The sequence below is a fragment of the Pleurodeles waltl genome, unplaced genomic scaffold (assembly GCF_031143425.1).
Source record: "Pleurodeles waltl isolate 20211129_DDA unplaced genomic scaffold, aPleWal1.hap1.20221129 scaffold_491, whole genome shotgun sequence".
NCBI lineage: Eukaryota > Metazoa > Chordata > Amphibia > Caudata > Salamandridae > Pleurodeles > Pleurodeles waltl.
Window position 1 is genome coordinate 32,788 of NW_027150199.1, and position 17,507 is coordinate 50,294.

A 17,507-nucleotide genomic window follows, 5' to 3' on the forward strand; every position below is an offset into this window, starting at 1 on the left:
TTGTTAATATTCTCCTTGCCTCCCCACACCCCGCTCTCCACCCCACCTCTGGTAACCCCTGTGAGTCGCGACTGCCACTTAGTCAAGGAGAGTTATCTTTCCCTTAGAGTCCACTCTAGTCAAGGGGGCAAAAAGATTCTGAATCTCTGCCTAACTGAACAACACTTTAATCACCCCAGAGCCTTCCAGTAGCTGACATCACACCCAAAGAAACAATTACTAACAAGACACCATTGTGAATTATGTCCAATTCACTTTTATCCTCTTCTGAACACATCTGCTCCACCTTGGATTACATCCATGCCCAGGAATATAGTAAGGGAGCCGTTCTTGTAGCTCCTTGTTACCAAGTTTCGTCCTTGGCAACCCAACTCTCTCTTCCTTACCTATCACCTGCAGACGAAAGAAAAATAGCGCACAAACAAAGCAAGTTTCATGTTGAAATTAAACATAGGAATTGGCAGACCTTAACTCCAGCTTGAACAATGGAATGGAAGCACATTTTAGTTATGTTTTTACAAATGCAATTGTCTTAAACACAGTAAATGATGAGTGACTATAAAATATATCATTTGTTAAGATACCAAGGTATAAATGCATCTGGTTAACATTTCATAAAAGCAGTTTATATCTAACAAGTGTAATATCACTCACAAAGGCACCATAATGTTGTGGTCTTTTAATGCATCACATTTACATGGGTATAGTTTTTCACACAATATATGAAGGTAAATGCTGTCCTTCTCTTCTACCAAAGAAAGCATAAAGGCACAGCCATGTTATGCTCTGTCACACCCATTGCTGTGAAACATCTGGTGGAGCCCTGGGGGTGCATCTGTAACGTAATGGGTATTTGTAAGGCACGCAATCACCTGCAAGGGTTTCCTGGCGCTGAGCAGGCGTGTGTGTGTGTAGCCCTGTCTAAGGTAGGTTGGTTTATTAAAAACGCAGGTCTTCAACTTCTTGCAGAATTGAAGAAGAGAATAAAATGCTCTTGTGTGAAATGGGAGTCCATTCCATGCTTTAGGAGTGATGCAACAGAACACCCATCCTCCTGATCTGGTTCTCTGTATGTATGGGATGTGTGTGAGTAGGAGCCCTGAGTAGATGGAAGTCTCTTGGTGGTTGTGGAAAGAGAAGCAACTGTTCAAGTAGGTGGGGCCTACGTTGTGTTGTGCCTTGAATGTGTATGTAAGGTGTTTGAAATTAGTTCATTTCTGTTTCGGGAGACAGTGGAGCTCTCTGAGGTATGGTGAGATGTGAATTCAGAGCGGGAGGTTGAGGATGAGTCTGGGTGCCAAATTCCAGGTAGTTTTCTAGTGAGTTATCTGATGTTTCAAGCATAGAGAGCATCCCCGTGGCCCAACTTGCTGCTAACTTGGTCATGAGTGGCAGTTTTCTAGTGTTGCTGGCTGTGGATTCTAATGATGAGTATTGTCTGCTTTCAAGCCCTGCAGGAGGGTTGCCACTTTTTCAGAGAAGAATTCTAAATATTTCTGTCTAGACTCAGGTTACGGAAGGTCCGGGAGATTGTATTTAAATAGTAGTTTGTGGAAAGTTGCACTCCACTCTTTCGGACCTTCATACAAGGAGTAAAACTTTCCTCTTAGCAGTGAACTTACAGCCTGTGATAGTATTCTCTCAGTTCTGAGACTCACACTGAGTAGGGCTTTGAGAAACTTGTTCCAATAAAGAAAATAAAGACGGACTGAAGGGGGCTCAGAAAGAAATGAGGGGTGAAGAAAGAAAGAAGCTGGAATGTGGAGGGAAATAGATTGATGTTGTTAAAGTAATGTTTTATTTTACCAAGTTTGAGAGGGTTTAAAGTTTGACTACTCAGCACTGAAGGTAATGGATATCAAACAAAAAGTCACTGTGGAAACCTGGGATCTTTAGAGCTTCAGTCTAACGTCCTAGCCAAGAGCCCATGGAGGGGCTCTGTTGTTTTGGAGAGCTCACAGGTATCTTTACAGGTGTCCAGGTCTCTCATCACCTCCCCCCTTAGTCTGAAAGAAGCCTCGCCGGGGGTCGCTGCTCTCTTTACAGCAGTGTGGACCAGACATCACCACACAGGCTTAAACCTACGCTTTCGCCGACTGACCAAGATATACAAAAAGCCAGAATAAAACACCAGACATGGAAGACACACTGCATTCATGGAGACCACGAAGAAAGAGATACTGCACATTAAATAGATTTACATTAAATAGATGGAGAATACTTGACGGAGACACAAACTATTAAAACAAGCATTTGCAATGCAACGGGTCTCGCGTTTGCTCATGTTACAGCTGATCGCGTTGTAAACTCCTAACCCGACTTTTCACCTATCGGGCAAAAGTGCATTTATGTACATAACCCGAAAAAGTGAAGTTAATTATGTAAAGTGCTCGACTTCTGCCAAGCGAGATCGCGCTCGTGAATGAGAGAAAAAGAAGTCCATGAGCCCGATGGAAAACAGCGAGCCTCGCATGTTTTCTGTACTTGGTCGCTGCGCTGGAGGAGGGCGAGCCACCGGAAAAGGCATGACCTATGCGTGCCTTCGACTAATGAAAGCAAGCGGATTTTATTAGGCAAGCCCACGTACCAATAAAAAACACTGACGTGACGTTGACAGGGCTCCGAGCCCTTTTCTAAACACTAAAGCGTCTCGCTGCGATACGCATGCGCGAGCGCATGCAACGCAGGCTCGACCCTAAAAACATGAATAACCAATACACTACCCGGAAGCCTACGTTTCTTCGTTACTACAACTTGCATTCACTCCAATTTCAGAAAAGTACGTTCGTTATTAAAAAAGATACAGTTTGGTTCTAATTGTTTGTATAGATGATATATAGTTTTAGTTGAAAATCAGAGGCGCAACTAGAAAAAGTAATAGTGATGAAGCTTATAATACATTTGAAATTAACCATGACGCGATTACGTGGAATTGATAATCAAGCAAAACAGCCAGTACCAATTGTTCACCACATAGTACTTTGTTTTTCTGTAAATATTAAACATTCGCTGTCGACTAAGTGGTCCATAACTTAAAATCAAAATGTACAAATGTGTTCCCAAAACTTGATTCCTTCATGTTGAAAGCTTTCTCTGTTGGATTTCCAAGCCTGCCAGCTCTGCTAGAGGCGCCTCGGTGTTGGTATTTATTACAATTCTATATGCTGCCACTGATCATATTATACAGTGCACTTCATATACATTAAATCGCAATACTTCTAAAATGTCGAGATTGTAAACGAAACAAATAACAAAATGTATTTCTAAAGTGTAAACATGGTTAAGTCATAAACATAGTCTCCCCGTCGGGGAATTGAACCCCGGTCTCCCGCGTGACAGGCGGGGATACTGACCACTATACTAACGAGGAACTGATGACTCCCTGGTACCTGACCTCCTACTGATTGTTCTACCTGTCCCCCTGCTGGGGGCGCTGCACCCACAGAAATGTCAGTGTTGACCCCATCTGTGCAAGGAAAGAGCCGCTCTCTTTGTATCACTGATTTACAGCTTCCTCTGCACAGACTCCTCCTTTTCTCTCTCTGACAGTCACTGGGATCAGCGGCTGCACCTCCGTCCATTTCTGCTCTGGCTAAATTCACTTCTTGGTGCCATCTGAGAAAAATGGGGGAGACAAAAACAATTGTCAAGCTCTAGCGTCGTTGCTTCAAAACATGGCGTATTTTAATTTCAGAATGTGAAAAGAAATATGAAGAGCAAATACGAAAAAAAATCCTTCGAGCCGGATTTGAACCAGCGACCTAAGGATATCAGCTTCACCACTACAGTCCTCCGCTCTACCAACTGAGCTATCGAAGGGACGGAAGCATCATGTGACTGCAGCCTTCAGGTTATGTACCTGCCAGCAGTGGGGCCCATGGTGATCATGTGTATGTGTGCTGGGCATTTAAAGACCGAGGTCACATATCAAGCTGTGTCTTCAGGATGCATGCTGTTTATTTTCAGATGCCTATCTCATTCTCCAGCATCACAAACCTACAATCAGCATCATTTCATCTACCACCGGAGTACTTTTTGGAAACTCATCGCACAATAACTACAAAGGGTGACTCTGCATTTTAATTGGCAAGGCGTGCTTTTCCTCTTCATTTGCGTACTCTGGAAAACACATGCCGCTTTAGCAATGCACATTTTCAGTGCTTTTCTAATATCTCAATATTTCAGCAGCAAGCATGGGGGAGGGCTTTCTGTTGAAGTCAGTCATACAGCCATTGTCTTTCCATCTTGATTACCTTTACTTAGAATTCAAAAAAATAAATGTGTCTTGTCGCAGACACACAAAGTGATTTCTCAGCATTCTCAATGGTTTATTAAAAATAATGGGAACTAACTTTCTTGAGAAAAGTACAGCTCAGGAAATAAAATGGCAAAACCATCACAACAAGTATGTCGGCCAATGAACTCAGCTGGAATGCTGAAAGTTGTGTAGATTCTTAAACTTTGGAAAGCTTGGCGCTCAGTGTAAGAATGATAGGGAGTGTGCGGTGAGGATGCAGGCATGTTGCCCCCCCCTGTGATTGGTGAAGGCGTGAACAATGACAATATTAACACTTACCAGTTTTACATAAAAAACCTTGCTCTAGTGCAAGGGTGCCCAACATAAGTCCAGTAGAGTCGGATCCATGCCGGATTTGCAGGATATCCACAAGATATATATATGATTGCCAGAAATGAACAACAGTTACATATTAAGCTCGTCCGAGGTCACCTTGAAAACCTGGCATGGACGACCCCGCCTCCCACTGCAATGGAAACCATTCTCTAACACACAGGATGGGGGGAGTGATACTGCTTCCTACCTGGCCTCGTGCAGGAAGGAAGCCAGAGACAGTGTCTGTTAAACTCACTACAAACAGTGGCAACTTGGAACGATTTCACATTTAAGGCTGCACCCAACATTGTCTGCAGCTTGCCAGGCTGTGAGCAGGCCCAGGGTTTGCACAGACTTGAACAGATCCAGCTCTGCTTAAGAGGCTCAGCACTGGTTCTGTAAAGTGTCCATCCCTGGCCAGCCACAGTGCACGTGAGGAGCTGCTCATCCGGTTCTGTGCTCTTGTGCAACAAAAGGAAAGTAAAGTGACCTGATTTCTAAAGTGTTTGCTATTTCCATATGTCACCTTCATAGCACCGTAAATAACCAGTATTCATAGCAGCCACTTTATATACCTTGTGAGGGAAAAGCGTTGAGCCCACTCGGCTCGGATTTAAGAATGTGACCTGTAAGTCATGCTCAGGTACCAGCAGGGGGCACTTTACTAGTGAGCCATCTTGGAGGCTGCCCATGACTGACTCTGCCCTAGCCCACCCCACCTTTTTGAGACAAGCATCTGTTGTGAAAACTCCTCGTCCCCCCCTGGCTCCCAGCAAAGGCCTGACAGCCATCATCTCACCCCTGGAAGCACCTAGAAACTCTGCTGCTAGGCGCTCTCGAGCACAGTGTCAGTCCCACGGCTGCCTGCGTGTCTTTGACTTCTTCAGGCATCCCTCGCGCTTCCACATAAAGTGTAGCTCGTGACACGCATCACCAGAAGGGAGATTATGGTTGGGGCATAGAAGCTAGACCCCAGGCGCTACATTACATACCCTGCACTGATGCTACAGCAATTGGGCATCGTCATTTGAACGTATTTGCCCTGGTTAGTCAGCGCAAATGTCTTTTTATTTAGCACGTTGATATGCCACAAATGTCATCACAAAACAGGATCAGTACAAGTGTAACATATGCATCCCAGAAATGCAGAAGCGTTGGTTCAACACTGCAATGTATGTAATCCCCCCCCCCCCCCGGACTGAAAAATGCACTTAAGGAGCAAACACTTTTTTTTTAGCTCAAATCACTCAGCTGTGTTTTTATAAAACATTACTGGTTTCTTGACAGCAGTGTGAATGATGACCCGAATTGCAGTATGAACAGGGCCTGGCTATTGTTGGCAGCTCTTTCATGGCAGTACCACAATGGCTCCAGATGACAAACAAGCCTTGGTAAAGCTAATAGATCTTGCCTATGTGGGATCTATTGGTTTTGTGAATGTTTTTTTAGCCACATTGTACAGCAGCTCTGGCTTCAGTGCAGCATGGATGAATGTAAAAAAAAGCACTATGAAGTGATCAATGCTGGCTGTGTCATATACAGCTTTTTTCCTTTACTTTCAGCCATGTTGCAGCATGGCTAAATCACTGGCAAAACCAGTAGCTATCACATAGGCGATACCTATTGGCTTTGCCAATGCTTGTGTTCCTTGCCATTAATAACCTGACATCTGAAATACATCAGGACTTTTACAAGGAGACGTGCACACTACAGGATACTGTCATTTCACTACTAACGCACCTCATGCTTGTCAATGGAAGGTTCCATGGTGTAATGGTTAGCACTCTGGACTTTGAGTCCAGCGATCTGAGTTTGAATCTCGGTAGAACCTGCTGTAGTTTTAATAATTTAACATTCATTTCTTTAGTTTTGTATTATTTTAAAATTTTCAGTCCCGTACTAATTACAAGCGAGCTAATATCTTTTGCACAGTTTACATCATCTATGCGTTGCTTATCTTGTTTATTTGAAATATGTTACTATATGGATGATATCAATTAAAATTGTAGCACAGAAGTATCGCTCGTCATATATATTAATAATGCAGAACAAGTTAGGTGGTCATAGATATTAATAATAATGCAGAACAAGGTAGATGGAAGTGTTAAAAGTGTTTCCGCCCAGTTTCAAACCCGCGACCTTTCACGGGGGCAGCGAACGTGATAACCACTACACTACAGAAACTCGCGGGAGCTGATGTCGCATGTACATTATACTGAGAATTATAAAGGGGTGGGGCATTGGGGGTGACGAGCAGTGAGGGGAGTGCACTGTGCACTCCCCTCAGTGCACATGTGTGTTTGGCCGGCCATCTGGGGCACACTGCTGCCGGGCTGGAGAGAGCAGGCACAGGCTCCCAGTCTGTCTGGGAGCACCGTGGCTGGGCACTCCCAGCCAATCCTAACGCTTCTCTGAGCAGCGTCAGGATTGGCCGCAGGGCAGGCTGGGAGCCTGCTGCTGACGGAGGAGCAGCGGTGCGACGGAGCAGGTAAGTTTTTAGTTTTTTAACTTTTTAATATTGTTAATATTCTCCTTGCCTCCCCACACCCCGCTCTCCACCCCACCTCTGGTAACCCCTGTGAGTCGCGACTGCCACTTAGTCAAGGAGAGTTATCTTTCCCTTAGAGTCCACTCTAGTCAAGGGGGCAAAAAGATTCTGAATCTCTGCCTAACTGAACAACACTTTAATCACCCCAGAGCCTTCCAGTAGCTGACATCACACCCAAAGAAACAATTACTAACAAGACACCATTGTGAATTATGTCCAATTCACTTTTATCCTCTTCTGAACACATCTGCTCCACCTTGGATTACATCCATGCCCAGGAATATAGTAAGGGAGCCGTTCTTGTAGCTCCTTGTTACCAAGTTTCGTCCTTGGCAACCCAACTCTCTCTTCCTTACCTATCACCTGCAGACGAAAGAAAAATAGCGCACAAACAAAGCAAGTTTCATGTTGAAATTAAACATAGGAATTGGCAGACCTTAACTCCAGCTTGAACAATGGAATGGAAGCACATTTTAGTTATGTTTTTACAAATGCAATTGTCTTAAACACAGTAAATGATGAGTGACTATAAAATATATCATTTGTTAAGATACCAAGGTATAAATGCATCTGGTTAACATTTCATAAAAGCAGTTTATATCTAACAAGTGTAATATCACTCACAAAGGCACCATAATGTTGTGGTCTTTTAATGCATCACATTTACATGGGTATAGTTTTTCACACAATATATGAAGGTAAATGCTGTCCTTCTCTTCTACCAAAGAAAGCATAAAGGCACAGCCATGTTATGCTCTGTCACACCCATTGCTGTGAAACATCTGGTGGAGCCCTGGGGGTGCATCTGTAACGTAATGGGTATTTGTAAGGCACGCAATCACCTGCAAGGGTTTCCTGGCGCTGAGCAGGCGTGTGTGTGTGTAGCCCTGTCTAAGGTAGGTTGGTTTATTAAAAACGCAGGTCTTCAACTTCTTGCAGAATTGAAGAAGAGAATAAAATGCTCTTGTGTGAAATGGGAGTCCATTCCATGCTTTAGGAGTGATGCAACAGAACACCCATCCTCCTGATCTGGTTCTCTGTATGTATGGGATGTGTGTGAGTAGGAGCCCTGAGTAGATGGAAGTCTCTTGGTGGTTGTGGAAAGAGAAGCAACTGGTCAAGTAGGTGGGGCCTACGTTGTGTTGTGCCTTGAATGTGTATGTAAGGTGTTTGAAATTAGTTCATTTCTGTTTCGGGAGACAGTGGAGCTCTCTGAGGTATGGTGAGATGTGAATTCAGAGCGGGAGGTTGAGGATGAGTCTGGGTGCCAAATTCCAGGTAGTTTTCTAGTGAGTTATCTGATGTTTCAAGCATAGAGAGCATCCCCGTGGCCCAACTTGCTGCTAACTTGGTCATGAGTGGCAGTTTTCTAGTGTTGCTGGCTGTGGATTCTAATGATGAGTATTGTCTGCTTTCAAGCCCTGCAGGAGGGTTGCCACTTTTTCAGAGAAGAATTCTAAATATTTCTGTCTAGACTCAGGTTACGGAAGGTCCGGGAGATTGTATTTAAATAGTAGTTTGTGGAAAGTTGCACTCCACTCTTTCGGACCTTCATACAAGGAGTAAAACTTTCCTCTTAGCAGTGAACTTACAGCCTGTGATAGTATTCTCTCAGTTCTGAGACTCACACTGAGTAGGGCTTTGAGAAACTTGTTCCAATAAAGAAAATAAAGACGGACTGAAGGGGGCTCAGAAAGAAATGAGGGGTGAAGAAAGAAAGAAGCTGGAATGTGGAGGGAAATAGATTGATGTTGTTAAAGTAATGTTTTATTTTACCAAGTTTGAGAGGGTTTAAAGTTTGACTACTCAGCACTGAAGGTAATGGATATCAAACAAAAAGTCACTGTGGAAACCTGGGATCTTTAGAGCTTCAGTCTAACGTCCTAGCCAAGAGCCCATGGAGGGGCTCTGTTGTTTTGGAGAGCTCACAGGTATCTTTACAGGTGTCCAGGTCTCTCATCACCTCCCCCCTTAGTCTGAAAGAAGCCTCGCCGGGGGTCGCTGCTCTCTTTACAGCAGTGTGGACCAGACATCACCACACAGGCTTAAACCTACGCTTTCGCCGACTGACCAAGATATACAAAAAGCCAGAATAAAACACCAGACATGGAAGACACACTGCATTCATGGAGACCACGAAGAAAGAGATACTGCACATTAAATAGATTTACATTAAATAGATGGAGAATACTTGACGGAGACACAAACTATTAAAACAAGCATTTGCAATGCAACGGGTCTCGCGTTTGCTCATGTTACAGCTGATCGCGTTGTAAACTCCTAACCCGACTTTTCACCTATCGGGCAAAAGTGCATTTATGTACATAACCCGAAAAAGTGAAGTTAATTATGTAAAGTGCTCGACTTCTGCCAAGCGAGATCGCGCTCGTGAATGAGAGAAAAAGAAGTCCATGAGCCCGATGGAAAACAGCGAGCCTCGCATGTTTTCTGTACTTGGTCGCTGCGCTGGAGGAGGGCGAGCCACCGGAAAAGGCATGACCTATGCGTGCCTTCGACTAATGAAAGCAAGCGGATTTTATTAGGCAAGCCCACGTACCAATAAAAAACACTGACGTGACGTTGACAGGGCTCCGAGCCCTTTTCTAAACACTAAAGCGTCTCGCTGCGATACGCATGCGCGAGCGCATGCAACGCAGGCTCGACCCTAAAAACATGAATAACCAATACACTACCCGGAAGCCTACGTTTCTTCGTTACTACAACTTGCATTCACTCCAATTTCAGAAAAGTACGTTCGTTATTAAAAAAGATACAGTTTGGTTCTAATTGTTTGTATAGATGATATATAGTTTTAGTTGAAAATCAGAGGCGCAACTAGAAAAAGTAATAGTGATGAAGCTTATAATACATTTGAAATTAACCATGACGCGATTACGTGGAATTGATAATCAAGCAAAACAGCCAGTACCAATTGTTCACCACATAGTACTTTGTTTTTCTGTAAATATTAAACATTCGCTGTCGACTAAGTGGTCCATAACTTAAAATCAAAATGTACAAATGTGTTCCCAAAACTTGATTCCTTCATGTTGAAAGCTTTCTCTGTTGGATTTCCAAGCCTGCCAGCTCTGCTAGAGGCGCCTCGGTGTTGGTATTTATTACAATTCTATATGCTGCCACTGATCATATTATACAGTGCACTTCATATACATTAAATCGCAATACTTCTAAAATGTCGAGATTGTAAACGAAACAAATAACAAAATGTATTTCTAAAGTGTAAACATGGTTAAGTCATAAACATAGTCTCCCCGTCGGGGAATTGAACCCCGGTCTCCCGCGTGACAGGCGGGGATACTGACCACTATACTAACGAGGAACTGATGACTCCCTGGTACCTGACCTCCTACTGATTGTTCTACCTGTCCCCCTGCTGGGGGCGCTGCACCCACAGAAATGTCAGTGTTGACCCCATCTGTGCAAGGAAAGAGCCGCTCTCTTTGTATCACTGATTTACAGCTTCCTCTGCACAGACTCCTCCTTTTCTCTCTCTGACAGTCACTGGGATCAGCGGCTGCACCTCCGTCCATTTCTGCTCTGGCTAAATTCACTTCTTGGTGCCATCTGAGAAAAATGGGGGAGACAAAAACAATTGTCAAGCTCTAGCGTCGTTGCTTCAAAACATGGCGTATTTTAATTTCAGAATGTGAAAAGAAATATGAAGAGCAAATACGAAAAAAAATCCTTCGAGCCGGATTTGAACCAGCGACCTAAGGATATCAGCTTCACCACTACAGTCCTCCGCTCTACCAACTGAGCTATCGAAGGGACGGAAGCATCATGTGACTGCAGCCTTCAGGTTATGTACCTGCCAGCAGTGGGGCCCATGGTGATCATGTGTATGTGTGCTGGGCATTTAAAGACCGAGGTCACATATCAAGCTGTGTCTTCAGGATGCATGCTGTTTATTTTCAGATGCCTATCTCATTCTCCAGCATCACAAACCTACAATCAGCATCATTTCATCTACCACCGGAGTACTTTTTGGAAACTCATCGCACAATAACTACAAAGGGTGACTCTGCATTTTAATTGGCAAGGCGTGCTTTTCCTCTTCATTTGCGTACTCTGGAAAACACATGCCGCTTTAGCAATGCACATTTTCAGTGCTTTTCTAATATCTCAATATTTCAGCAGCAAGCATGGGGGAGGGCTTTCTGTTGAAGTCAGTCATACAGCCATTGTCTTTCCATCTTGATTACCTTTACTTAGAATTCAAAAAAATAAATGTGTCTTGTCGCAGACACACAAAGTGATTTCTCAGCATTCTCAATGGTTTATTAAAAATAATGGGAACTAACTTTCTTGAGAAAAGTACAGCTCAGGAAATAAAATGGCAAAACCATCACAACAAGTATGTCGGCCAATGAACTCAGCTGGAATGCTGAAAGTTGTGTAGATTCTTAAACTTTGGAAAGCTTGGCGCTCAGTGTAAGAATGATAGGGAGTGTGCGGTGAGGATGCAGGCATGTTGCCCCCCCCTGTGATTGGTGAAGGCGTGAACAATGACAATATTAACACTTACCAGTTTTACATAAAAAACCTTGCTCTAGTGCAAGGGTGCCCAACATAAGTCCAGTAGAGTCGGATCCATGCCGGATTTGCAGGATATCCACAAGATATATATATGATTGCCAGAAATGAACAACAGTTACATATTAAGCTCGTCCGAGGTCACCTTGAAAACCTGGCATGGACGACCCCGCCTCCCACTGCAATGGAAACCATTCTCTAACACACAGGATGGGGGGAGTGATACTGCTTCCTACCTGGCCTCGTGCAGGAAGGAAGCCAGAGACAGTGTCTGTTAAACTCACTACAAACAGTGGCAACTTGGAACGATTTCACATTTAAGGCTGCACCCAACATTGTCTGCAGCTTGCCAGGCTGTGAGCAGGCCCAGGGTTTGCACAGACTTGAACAGATCCAGCTCTGCTTAAGAGGCTCAGCACTGGTTCTGTAAAGTGTCCATCCCTGGCCAGCCACAGTGCACGTGAGGAGCTGCTCATCCGGTTCTGTGCTCTTGTGCAACAAAAGGAAAGTAAAGTGACCTGATTTCTAAAGTGTTTGCTATTTCCATATGTCACCTTCATAGCACCGTAAATAACCAGTATTCATAGCAGCCACTTTATATACCTTGTGAGGGAAAAGCGTTGAGCCCACTCGGCTCGGATTTAAGAATGTGACCTGTAAGTCATGCTCAGGTACCAGCAGGGGGCACTTTACTAGTGAGCCATCTTGGAGGCTGCCCATGACTGACTCTGCCCTAGCCCACCCCACCTTTTTGAGACAAGCATCTGTTGTGAAAACTCCTCGTCCCCCCCTGGCTCCCAGCAAAGGCCTGACAGCCATCATCTCACCCCTGGAAGCACCTAGAAACTCTGCTGCTAGGCGCTCTCGAGCACAGTGTCAGTCCCACGGCTGCCTGCGTGTCTTTGACTTCTTCAGGCATCCCTCGCGCTTCCACATAAAGTGTAGCTCGTGACACGCATCACCAGAAGGGAGATTATGGTTGGGGCATAGAAGCTAGACCCCAGGCGCTACATTACATACCCTGCACTGATGCTACAGCAATTGGGCATCGTCATTTGAACGTATTTGCCCTGGTTAGTCAGCGCAAATGTCTTTTTATTTAGCACGTTGATATGCCACAAATGTCATCACAAAACAGGATCAGTACAAGTGTAACATATGCATCCCAGAAATGCAGAAGCGTTGGTTCAACACTGCAATGTATGTAATCCCCCCCCCCCCCCGGACTGAAAAATGCACTTAAGGAGCAAACACTTTTTTTTTAGCTCAAATCACTCAGCTGTGTTTTTATAAAACATTACTGGTTTCTTGACAGCAGTGTGAATGATGACCCGAATTGCAGTCTGAACAGGGCCTGGCTATTGTTGGCAGCTCTTTCATGGCAGTACCACAATGGCTCCAGATGACAAACAAGCCTTGGTAAAGCTAATAGATCTTGCCTATGTGGGATCTATTGGTTTTGTGAATGTTTTTTTAGCCACATTGTACAGCAGCTCTGGCTTCAGTGCAGCATGGATGAATGTAAAAAAAAGCACTATGAAGTGATCAATGCTGGCTGTGTCATATACAGCTTTTTTCCTTTACTTTCAGCCATGTTGCAGCATGGCTAAATCACTGGCAAAACCAGTAGCTATCACATAGGCGATACCTATTGGCTTTGCCAATGCTTGTGTTCCTTGCCATTAATAACCTGACATCTGAAATACATCAGGACTTTTACAAGGAGACGTGCACACTACAGGATACTGTCATTTCACTACTAACGCACCTCATGCTTGTCAATGGAAGGTTCCATGGTGTAATGGTTAGCACTCTGGACTTTGAGTCCAGCGATCTGAGTTTGAATCTCGGTAGAACCTGCTGTAGTTTTAATAATTTAACATTCATTTCTTTAGTTTTGTATTATTTTAAAATTTTCAGTCCCGTACTAATTACAAGCGAGCTAATATCTTTTGCACAGTTTACATCATCTATGCGTTGCTTATCTTGTTTATTTGAAATATGTTACTATATGGATGATATCAATTAAAATTGTAGCACAGAAGTATCGCTCGTCATATATATTAATAATGCAGAACAAGTTAGGTGGTCATAGATATTAATAATAATGCAGAACAAGGTAGATGGAAGTGTTAAAAGTGTTTCCGCCCAGTTTCAAACCCGCGACCTTTCACGGGGGCAGCGAACGTGATAACCACTACACTACAGAAACTCGCGGGAGCTGATGTCGCATGTACATTATACTGAGAATTATAAAGGGGTGGGGCATTGGGGGTGACGAGCAGTGAGGGGAGTGCACTGTGCACTCCCCTCAGTGCACATGTGTGTTTGGCCGGCCATCTGGGGCACACTGCTGCCGGGCTGGAGAGAGCAGGCACAGGCTCCCAGTCTGTCTGGGAGCACCGTGGCTGGGCACTCCCAGCCAATCCTAACGCTTCTCTGAGCAGCGTCAGGATTGGCCGCAGGGCAGGCTGGGAGCCTGCTGCTGACGGAGGAGCAGCGGTGCGACGGAGCAGGTAAGTTTTTAGTTTTTTAACTTTTTAATATTGTTAATATTCTCCTTGCCTCCCCACACCCCGCTCTCCACCCCACCTCTGGTAACCCCTGTGAGTCGCGACTGCCACTTAGTCAAGGAGAGTTATCTTTCCCTTAGAGTCCACTCTAGTCAAGGGGGCAAAAAGATTCTGAATCTCTGCCTAACTGAACAACACTTTAATCACCCCAGAGCCTTCCAGTAGCTGACATCACACCCAAAGAAACAATTACTAACAAGACACCATTGTGAATTATGTCCAATTCACTTTTATCCTCTTCTGAACACATCTGCTCCACCTTGGATTACATCCATGCCCAGGAATATAGTAAGGGAGCCGTTCTTGTAGCTCCTTGTTACCAAGTTTCGTCCTTGGCAACCCAACTCTCTCTTCCTTACCTATCACCTGCAGACGAAAGAAAAATAGCGCACAAACAAAGCAAGTTTCATGTTGAAATTAAACATAGGAATTGGCAGACCTTAACTCCAGCTTGAACAATGGAATGGAAGCACATTTTAGTTATGTTTTTACAAATGCAATTGTCTTAAACACAGTAAATGATGAGTGACTATAAAATATATCATTTGTTAAGATACCAAGGTATAAATGCATCTGGTTAACATTTCATAAAAGCAGTTTATATCTAACAAGTGTAATATCACTCACAAAGGCACCATAATGTTGTGGTCTTTTAATGCATCACATTTACATGGGTATAGTTTTTCACACAATATATGAAGGTAAATGCTGTCCTTCTCTTCTACCAAAGAAAGCATAAAGGCACAGCCATGTTATGCTCTGTCACACCCATTGCTGTGAAACATCTGGTGGAGCCCTGGGGGTGCATCTGTAACGTAATGGGTATTTGTAAGGCACGCAATCACCTGCAAGGGTTTCCTGGCGCTGAGCAGGCGTGTGTGTGTGTAGCCCTGTCTAAGGTAGGTTGGTTTATTAAAAACGCAGGTCTTCAACTTCTTGCAGAATTGAAGAAGAGAATAAAATGCTCTTGTGTGAAATGGGAGTCCATTCCATGCTTTAGGAGTGATGCAACAGAACACCCATCCTCCTGATCTGGTTCTCTGTATGTATGGGATGTGTGTGAGTAGGAGCCCTGAGTAGATGGAAGTCTCTTGGTGGTTGTGGAAAGAGAAGCAACTGGTCAAGTAGGTGGGGCCTACGTTGTGTTGTGCCTTGAATGTGTATGTAAGGTGTTTGAAATTAGTTCATTTCTGTTTCGGGAGACAGTGGAGCTCTCTGAGGTATGGTGAGATGTGAATTCAGAGCGGGAGGTTGAGGATGAGTCTGGGTGCCAAATTCCAGGTAGTTTTCTAGTGAGTTATCTGATGTTTCAAGCATAGAGAGCATCCCCGTGGCCCAACTTGCTGCTAACTTGGTCATGAGTGGCAGTTTTCTAGTGTTGCTGGCTGTGGATTCTAATGATGAGTATTGTCTGCTTTCAAGCCCTGCAGGAGGGTTGCCACTTTTTCAGAGAAGAATTCTAAATATTTCTGTCTAGACTCAGGTTACGGAAGGTCCGGGAGATTGTATTTAAATAGTAGTTTGTGGAAAGTTGCACTCCACTCTTTCGGACCTTCATACAAGGAGTAAAACTTTCCTCTTAGCAGTGAACTTACAGCCTGTGATAGTATTCTCTCAGTTCTGAGACTCACACTGAGTAGGGCTTTGAGAAACTTGTTCCAATAAAGAAAATAAAGACGGACTGAAGGGGGCTCAGAAAGAAATGAGGGGTGAAGAAAGAAAGAAGCTGGAATGTGGAGGGAAATAGATTGATGTTGTTAAAGTAATGTTTTATTTTACCAAGTTTGAGAGGGTTTAAAGTTTGACTACTCAGCACTGAAGGTAATGGATATCAAACAAAAAGTCACTGTGGAAACCTGGGATCTTTAGAGCTTCAGTCTAACGTCCTAGCCAAGAGCCCATGGAGGGGCTCTGTTGTTTTGGAGAGCTCACAGGTATCTTTACAGGTGTCCAGGTCTCTCATCACCTCCCCCCTTAGTCTGAAAGAAGCCTCGCCGGGGGTCGCTGCTCTCTTTACAGCAGTGTGGACCAGACATCACCACACAGGCTTAAACCTACGCTTTCGCCGACTGACCAAGATATACAAAAAGCCAGAATAAAACACCAGACATGGAAGACACACTGCATTCATGGAGACCACGAAGAAAGAGATACTGCACATTAAATAGATTTACATTAAATAGATGGAGAATACTTGACGGAGACACAAACTATTAAAACAAGCATTTGCAATGCAACGGGTCTCGCGTTTGCTCATGTTACAGCTGATCGCGTTGTAAACTCCTAACCCGACTTTTCACCTATCGGGCAAAAGTGCATTTATGTACATAACCCGAAAAAGTGAAGTTAATTATGTAAAGTGCTCGACTTCTGCCAAGCGAGATCGCGCTCGTGAATGAGAGAAAAAGAAGTCCATGAGCCCGATGGAAAACAGCGAGCCTCGCATGTTTTCTGTACTTGGTCGCTGCGCTGGAGGAGGGCGAGCCACCGGAAAAGGCATGACCTATGCGTGCCTTCGACTAATGAAAGCAAGCGGATTTTATTAGGCAAGCCCACGTACCAATAAAAAACACTGACGTGACGTTGACAGGGCTCCGAGCCCTTTTCTAAACACTAAAGCGTCTCGCTGCGATACGCATGCGCGAGCGCATGCAACGCAGGCTCGACCCTAAAAACATGAATAACCAATACACTACCCGGAAGCCTACGTTTCTTTGTTACTACAACTTGCATTCACTCCAATTTCAGAAAAGTACGTTCGTTATTAAAAAAGATACAGTTTGGTTCTAATTGTTTGAATAGATGATATATAGTTTTAGTTGAAAATCAGAGGCGCAACTAGAAAAAGTAATAGTGATGAAGCTTATAATACATTTGAAATTAACCATGACGCGATTACGTGGAATTGATAATCAAGCAAAACAGCCAGTACCAATTGTTCACCACATAGTACTTTGTTTTTCTGTAAATATTAAACATTCGCTGTCGACTAAGTGGTCCATAACTTAAAATCAAAATGTACAAATGTGTTCCCAAAACTTGATTCCTTCATGTTGAAAGCTTTCTCTGTTGGATTTCCAAGCCTGCCAGCTCTGCTAGAGGCGCCTCGGTGTTGGTATTTATTACAATTCTATATGCTGCCACTGATCATATTATACAGTGCACTTCATATACATTAAATCGCAATACTTCTAAAATGTCGAGATTGTAAACGAAACAA

The 17,507-nt window shown here is 43.9% G+C and overlaps 4 non-coding genes across 4 annotated transcripts; all 4 read right to left on the bottom strand.

Moving 5' to 3' along the window:
- Positions 1-3,298: 3,298 nt before the first annotated feature.
- Positions 3,299-3,370, bottom strand: TRNAD-GUC (transfer RNA aspartic acid (anticodon GUC)). Its single transcript has one exon. It is a non-coding gene; the product is annotated as a tRNA-Asp (tRNA).
- A 363-nt stretch (positions 3,371-3,733) lies between these two features.
- TRNAY-GUA (transfer RNA tyrosine (anticodon GUA)) lies at positions 3,734-3,819 on the bottom strand. The gene is given in 2 exon segments: positions 3,734-3,769; positions 3,783-3,819. It is a non-coding gene; the product is annotated as a tRNA-Tyr (tRNA).
- A 6,609-nt stretch (positions 3,820-10,428) lies between these two features.
- TRNAD-GUC (transfer RNA aspartic acid (anticodon GUC)) lies at positions 10,429-10,500 on the bottom strand. Its single transcript has one exon. It is a non-coding gene; the product is annotated as a tRNA-Asp (tRNA).
- A 363-nt stretch (positions 10,501-10,863) lies between these two features.
- On the bottom strand, positions 10,864-10,949 carry TRNAY-GUA (transfer RNA tyrosine (anticodon GUA)). The gene is given in 2 exon segments: positions 10,864-10,899; positions 10,913-10,949. It is a non-coding gene; the product is annotated as a tRNA-Tyr (tRNA).
- Positions 10,950-17,507: the final 6,558 nt, after the last annotated feature.